This window comes from Triticum dicoccoides, chromosome 6A (assembly GCF_002162155.2).
Source record: "Triticum dicoccoides isolate Atlit2015 ecotype Zavitan chromosome 6A, WEW_v2.0, whole genome shotgun sequence".
Classification (NCBI taxonomy): domain Eukaryota; kingdom Viridiplantae; phylum Streptophyta; class Magnoliopsida; order Poales; family Poaceae; genus Triticum; species Triticum dicoccoides.
Genome location: NC_041390.1, coordinates 453529945 through 453537281, shown reverse-complemented (window position 1 = coordinate 453537281; position 7337 = coordinate 453529945). Strand labels below are relative to the sequence as shown.

At 46.3% G+C, this 7337-nt stretch overlaps 1 long non-coding RNA gene across 8 annotated transcripts; it reads left to right on the top strand.

Moving 5' to 3' along the window:
- The first annotated feature begins 2342 nt into the window (after positions 1–2342).
- On the top strand, positions 2343–5686 carry LOC119317223. Of its 8 annotated transcripts, none has more exons than XR_005153550.1 (6): positions 2343–2851; positions 2966–3669; positions 3760–3816; positions 4258–4271; positions 4418–4624; positions 4713–5686. It is a non-coding gene; the product is annotated as an uncharacterized LOC119317223 (long non-coding RNA). The 8 variants fall into 8 exon arrangements; XR_005153549.1 differs by lacking the exon at positions 4258–4271 and having other exon boundaries at positions 2344–2851; positions 4713–4805; positions 5494–5686; XR_005153548.1 differs by lacking the exon at positions 4258–4271 and having other exon boundaries at positions 2344–2851; positions 4713–4898; positions 5494–5686.
- Positions 5687–7337: the final 1651 nt, after the last annotated feature.

The following is a 7337-nucleotide window of genomic DNA, read 5'->3' as shown; positions in this document are numbered from 1 at the left end:
CGGCAAGGTGGCGGCGGGTGGAGGCTGCTGGACGCCGGGCTGCAGGGGCCCCCGACCGGATCTGACGCCTTCGCCTCCAACGCTCAGATCCCCTTTCAGATCCGGTCTTTGGTCGTCCCTGGCTGATGGCGCCGTGTTTGAACCTGGGGCTGGGGGCGGTGTAGTGCCCGGAGAAATCCAAGCTGACTCAGCCGGCCAAGATGGCGGCGACGCCCGTGGGCGCCGTCCCCTACATGTAGGCGCCATTTTGGTACTTCCCTTCCCCTTTTGCCTTTCTCCCCTGCTCGTTTCCGGGCGAAAGCCAAAATCCATCTGGATTGGGCGGCAGCGACGCCCGTGGCGCCGTCTCCTTCATGAAGGTGCCGCCTTTGGTGAGTTTTGGGGCGATGGCAAGTCTGCTCCGTTGGTAGGCATTCGGCGGCTACGTGGTTGGAGGCTGCGTTTAGGCTTCCTCCATTGCAGCTTTGTCATCAACAGTCTCGCGCCGTGCATTTGCTTCTCCTCGTGTGCAGTTCCTCTCAGTGCCAAGGTTCTCCTTGTTGAGCCCGGCGCTGCATGTTGGCGGTGCTCTGGTTTGGTCTTCCCGGTGGCTTCGGTGGCGGTTACTCATCCTAGCTCTAGGGAGAGCGTTTGCATCTTCCGACGGATCGGCGCCTTGAGCCAGGTGAGGGGGCAGGGAGCCCCTTTCGGAGATGGAGAAGGGTGTATCCGTTTTGGCCGCAGCCCATGGAGCTGACAACGTGTTTCTTTCAATCTGCAAGTTGTGTCTCCTCAAGGCCTCCCTGGTGTCACTGAGCGATGGATTGCGATCGATGGAGGGCTTCACTCTCTTCAAGCTGCTCCTGGGCTTTAGTTTTTCTCCATCTTTGCTTGTAGGTTGCGTGAAGCTAGCTAGTTGTTGCAGAGCACCATGTATCTCTTAGCTGTTTTTTTTCTGCTCCTGTAAGTGGGTTGATGTTGTAATCCTGGCCGGTTGATGGCTTTGATAATTCAAAGCCGGGCTCGTCGTGAGCCTTCATTCTAAAAAAAAGACACAAAAAAGGTGCAGCTGACAGGATCGATCCTATATCTCTGCTGATCTTTAGTAGTTGTGGATGCTTGCTAGAGTTCCAATCCGAAAAGTCAATGGATTTAAAAAAAAGGTTCATCGGTTTTAAAAAAAACTCCATGAATTTGAAAGGAATCCGCGCATTTAGGAAAAAAGAAAATGGATAAAGAAAGAAAAAACACAAAAACAGAATAAAAACATCATGAGAAAAAACCACAAAGTGACAACAAATCCATGAACTTTTACTCAAATTCATGAACCTTTTTCCAAAATTGATGATTTTTTCTAATTTGTTAACTTTTTAAAAAATCAATGAACTTTTTTCCAAATTCGATGAACTTTTTTCAAAATGAATGAACTTTTTCAAATTGATTAACGTTTTTTTTTCAAATTCAAAGAACTGTTTTCAAAATTTATGACTTTTTTTGTGGCGGTGGTGGCGGCGATCTTGCCAGATCCATCGTCCCAAGGACCAGGTGGCACCAGCTGCGAACGACGACGGTTGGGATCCCTAGACGCCGGTCACGACCCCTACTTCCGCGCGACAGCCACCCCTACCAGGTTGCAGCTCATGTCGTCCTGACCCGGGCGGCAAGCCCCGGCCGGCGAGCCGCCCCTGTGATCTTGCACCCTGCTCCTGGTCGACCATGGCTCCTGCCGCCCTCTTCCTCCATCCTCGATGCTGACCAAGCAGTTCCGCCATCCCTCTTCTCGACCTTCGCCCGTGAGCTTGAGCCTCTCCATCAGCCATGGATGCGAGCTTGCCACACGCCGCCTACCGTCGGACTTAGGGAAGATGACGGACTTGAGACGATTTCGTCGGGAATCTCCCGATCTAGTTCGTAGGGAAGATGACGGCTGTGAGATGATTTGCAGGGACTTGAAAACACTCAATGACAACAACAATGCAAAATATGGTATCCTCTAAACATATGATTCCATGGGTTGGTCATGTTGAACTACTTATACTTACCATACATATATACCAAATAACCGGGAAACAATGTATAAATAAGAAATATACAAATATCGACGGCGAGAACGTCAGAGAGGAGGGCGCCGGATCGCCTCTCCATGATTCTCGGATATGGCGGTTTTTTCACCGATAAATAACATTTTACAAACATATTTTAGTAACATTATATTGCTTTGAAATACTTTTTTTTTCAATTTTTTTCATTATTCTAAATATTCCCTCCAAAAAGAATCACCATAATTTAGGTTTACTGTAGTTTGCACCAATATTTTGTGTTCCCACCAAAAAAATAGAGTCTATTTATCCTTACCGCTAAACACCCTTCCTAACTATCCACCTTACTTGTTATTCTAAACAAAATCACACATCGTCTTCACGGGCGATTGGATCTGAGCTTGAGGCGGAGATGGCGGAGGACGGAGGCAGAGGCCGCCGTCTCTGCCGGTCGACGACGGAGAAACGGCCGCAACCGAGGAGGACGGCCATGGAGGGGAGGGTGCTGCCTCGATCCGGATGAGGGGAGCAGATGCTGCGACCTCGATGCGGATGAGGAGAGCAGCAACCGCGCCCCTGTTCTTCGCGGCGCGGCGGCCTCGGCTAGGAGCTTTGCCCTCTTATTCCCGCGCGGTGCAGCGGCGACCTCAGGACGAGTTCGAGGCACAGTGGTCGTTCCAGCACACGATGCCGGGGGAGGCGGCGGTGCTTCATTGCCTCATCTGTTCTCCTTATCTCAGGTCCGTCCGACGGCAGATGCACACCCGACGTCGTCATGGAGGCTCCGACCCCGAGGCACCCTCCCTGCTTCCTTCTGGTTGCATCTCCCCCTGGTGAGCTCCTTCTTTCTTTAGTTCCTCGTAATTATTTTTCATTCTGCAGTAGGGTATGGGTGCCCGGGTCTCTTTTAACTTAATCCCCACAAATTTTCTTATTGCTATGTGCAGATTCTATTTTATCCATGCCTACACGATGCACAACAGAACTCCCAGCAGGCTTGCAATCTCACGCGTAAGGGAAGATGTGTTCCTCTCTGGCTAGCACCTGCTCGATCAAATGCCTAGCCATTTCAATCGTTTATTGTAGGAAATATAAGGTGCACCCAAATAGGAGGCCATTCTGTGTAGCCTATTCTTTTCAGTTCTAGGAATCCTATGGTAGAGGGTGGTGTTAGTTCTATAAATAACTTTCAGACATTTGTAGTTTTTTAGGTTGTAGCGTGACAACTTTGATCAAAATTTGTTTCAGTTGACTCTACATTCCATTCGTTGATTTGTGTTCTTAACTGAAAGCAGAGTTTGTCGATGTAAGTGACTTGGATTAGTATTCTTCTCTTTGCTATGCTAATATTCACCTTGCTTCAGTTGACCCCACTTTCCGTTCATTGATTTTGTGTTCTTAACGGAAAGCAGAGTTTGTTGGTGTAAGTGACTTGGATCAGTATTCTTCTTTTTGCATATGCTAATATTCACCTTTAACAACTGCTAAAGTATCATGGCATTATATCAAACTCTGCTCTGCCCAAATTTTCCAGGCCTGAAGAGAGGAAGTAGGCCGGCGGCAAGGATCCAGTGACGAGCGCCTCCGTAGCGCAGATACTTTGGATCTATGTGCTTTGGCCAAATTGGTCGAGCCTGAGACTGATTAGAAGGTAATATTGTTCATGCTCTTTGGTGATGAGATTGATTCACTTTCTTCCATATTAGAAAATTCAAACTAAATGCTCTTATATGTATTTCAGACCTTTTCTGATATCCTTGAATTAGCCGTGGAAGGCAGAGGAAGTAGAGATAAAAATGTATCACGCTTTTCTCTTCTTTTAAGCATTTCATCTGTTTGATTCATTTTAACAGTACAAGGATTTCCTTTATTCATACGTGATTTGGAAGTGACTCTCACTCATGTGAGGTCTAGCATTAGGGATATTTCCATATGTTTACTTTGAGCTCATTTTATCATCTTTTTTGTTAGCGCCTTCCTGTTCTTCATTCATGTTAGACAGCGGTCCATGTACAGACCAAGAAAAAAAAACTGCTTATGAATGGTTTGAGTGGAGGTATAAACAAATTGTGGTCTTTTGGCTAATTGGTTGGATGACTACTTTCACTTTTTACCTTGCACAAAATAATCGATTCCCTGGTTTCCCTTTATGTTTCTTTCTCGCAAATGCCATTGGAAGCTCTCTGTGATTTCTAATGCTGGCTATTTTGTTGGTTCATTGTGGCACAATTCGAAGCAGCCGCATATAAATGTGTAAGTGGCATCATGATTTGGGACACTACAGCGACATTTTGCTCATATCATAGTGCATACAACCTTTTTCACATGTGTTATCTTATTGTACCATGGATATCAGATATGCACTGCATATGTATATTCATTTGTTGTATGCTTTACAGGACAGATGGGCCTGGAAGATACACCAGAAACAGAAGAAAAAGTTCTCAAAATTGCGAAAGAGCGATATAGAGGCCGGTGGTCAACTCTAAGCTCCACTTACAAGGCATACAAAACAGATGCAGCTAGATTGGCTAATCTGCCGGAAGATTTACAACCGGAAGAGTGAATGGATGATTGAGTACTTTGGCACTGATTCAAAATTTCAGGTTATCTCTAAGATCACTCTTTGTCTACTATGTGTTAAAATGAAATTGCTTTTCTGACTGTTTATATTTGGTTTTGATGAATTGATAGGAACACAACCGAAAGAACACCGATAACCGTAAGAAACAGAAGACAAAACACAGAATTAGATCAAAATCTTACTCGCAACTAAGTTTTGATAAGGTATGAGTCTAAGTAAATATGTATGCCTTGCTGCTAACTCTCATACACACGAAGAATGGAACATGGTCTAACACAGAATCCCAGGATGTTTAAGTGAGTACACTGACTTTTGGTTATTCTATAGTTATTCAATGATGTGCATTCGGCATGCTTTTGCATCAGCTGGGATTATTCATGTGTTGGATCGTGTTATTCTTGTTTCATCTTTTATAGTGTAAATATTGATGCGGCACCTATAATTGTTCTTTCCGTTTTGAGGACAAAACACGTAATAGGTTGAAAACAAAGAAACTGAAACTCATGGTCCACTTTCAAGTGAGCATGTCATTGGCCTTCATAATTAGCTAGCTGCTTCTTCTCTTTCACCATGCGTTGCTGCTGCATTGAGTCACAACTTAAAAAAATGAATATGTGCTAGCTAGGGACATGAACTTAACTGAAACTATAGATCGAGTCACAACTTAAATCAATAGCGGAAGCTTTTAGTACATGTACTTGTGCATAAACTTTAGACATTTACACTTGTAAAACTGTTCTGACCCCTCAGTTACATGCTTGCTGACACAGTATTACTCCTCCGGTAGTCTGGCAACACTTCGTTTTAACAATGGGTCTGGAATAATTGTATGGCATATGTTATGTTGCACTCATTAACTAGAACTATATATTTTTGATTTCTTGATTGCAGGATCCAAAGAACTAGCTCGACTGGACTCTAATCGTGGACAATTTAGTCTTGGCACTTAATTGGGATGGCTAAATTACATTTGAGTTTCATTTGATGGATATTTACTATGAGAATTATGAATTTTATTAATCTACATATTATACATATGGTTTTGAATATTGTAATTGAATGCCTGTATTTTTTTTAGGTTGCAGTAGGCTATTGCCACAACCCCACTTTTGGTTGCCACATGTTAGCACCACGAAAATTAAAATTGTCGCAATAGTTTCTCGCTACAAACATTTCATCCGTTGGGATACCTACTTATCACCACCAAAACTAGTATGTTGCAATTTCTTATTACGACGACCGGAATAATTGTGTCCATAAGTTAATGCCACAAATGTAGCGGTTCATGGCAAAATGCCTAATGCCATGAAAACAAGGATTGTTGCCATAGTTTATTGCCATAATTGACTATTGCCACGAAAGAGTATGCACCACGAAACGAGCGTCGTTGGCATAAGTTGTTGCCACAAATGTCTATCGCCACGAGCTATTAGTCGCCACGATTCTTTACATGTTGCATTAAAGCTATCTTCACAAAGCAAATTGTGGCAGCAGGTGAGTGTTGCCATGGAAAAACATATGGCGACTTCCCACATGGTTGTTGCAATAGCGCACTCTATTGCCATTATTGCTTTTTTGTGGCAATAACCTATTACCATGCGTCCAGTCGCAACGGCTGCCAACGAATGATGTTTTGTGGCAATAGGTACTTATCGCCACAAATCGGCATGTATTGCGATGAACGATTTTGTTGCAATAGATCCTGAATGGATGGCCAACCCTGTTGTTGTGCCAAGAAAAGGAGGAAAGGAACACATGTGTGTCGACTTCACCAACCTCAACAAGGCCAGCCCTCAGGATCCATTCCCGCTCCCTCGCATCGACCAGATCGTCGATTCTACCACCGAGTGTGACCTGCTGTGCTTCCTGGATGCCTTCTCGGGCTATCACCAGATCAAGATGGCGGTAGAAGACATGGAGAAAACGGCCTTCTTGACCCCGTGTGGAGTATACTGTTATACCTGCATGCCATTCGGGTTGCGCAGCGCAGGCGCGACCTTTTAGCGACTGATGCACATCGCCTTGGGCCGGCAGCTCGGGAGAAACGCCGAGGCCTACATCGATGACATCGTGGTGAAGTCTCGGGAGGCGAAAACCCTGATACAGTACCTGAAAGAAACCTTCGCGAGCCTCCGTGAAGTGGATCTACGGCTCAACCCGGAGAAGTGCGTATTCGGAGTCCCCTCGGCAAGCTCTTGGGCTTCCTCATATCCCACAGGGGCATTGAGGCTAACCCAGAGAAGGTCAAGGCAGTCGAAGACATGAGTCCGCCGAAGACCCTCAGAGAAATGCAGAAGCTCACCGGGCGAGTAACCGCGTTGGGACACTTCATCTCCAAGCTGGGGGAGCGAGCATTGCCCTTCTTCAAGCAGATGAAGAAGAAGGGCCCGTTCGAATGGACTAAAGAGGCCGACAAGGCATTCCAAGATCTCAAGAAGTACCTTACCAGCCCTCCGGTGATGGTAGCTCCGCGCCCTCGGGAGCCCTTGGTGCTCTACCTTGCAGCCACACCCTACTCCGCCAGCGCAGCCCTGGTGGCGGTTAGGGAGGAGCGTCGGGCCAAGGCCGCGCCAGCCGCAGCCCCGGCCGAGGTGGAGCAAAGTCAAGAAAGCCTCGTGAAGACCATGACTGCAACAGATGGGGGTCAGCCTCAGCAGGGGGACGCACCTAGAGCGGAGGAGGCCCCGCCAGGCGACCAAGCGCTGGGGGCTCCGTCGTCTCAGGAGGTGCTTCAA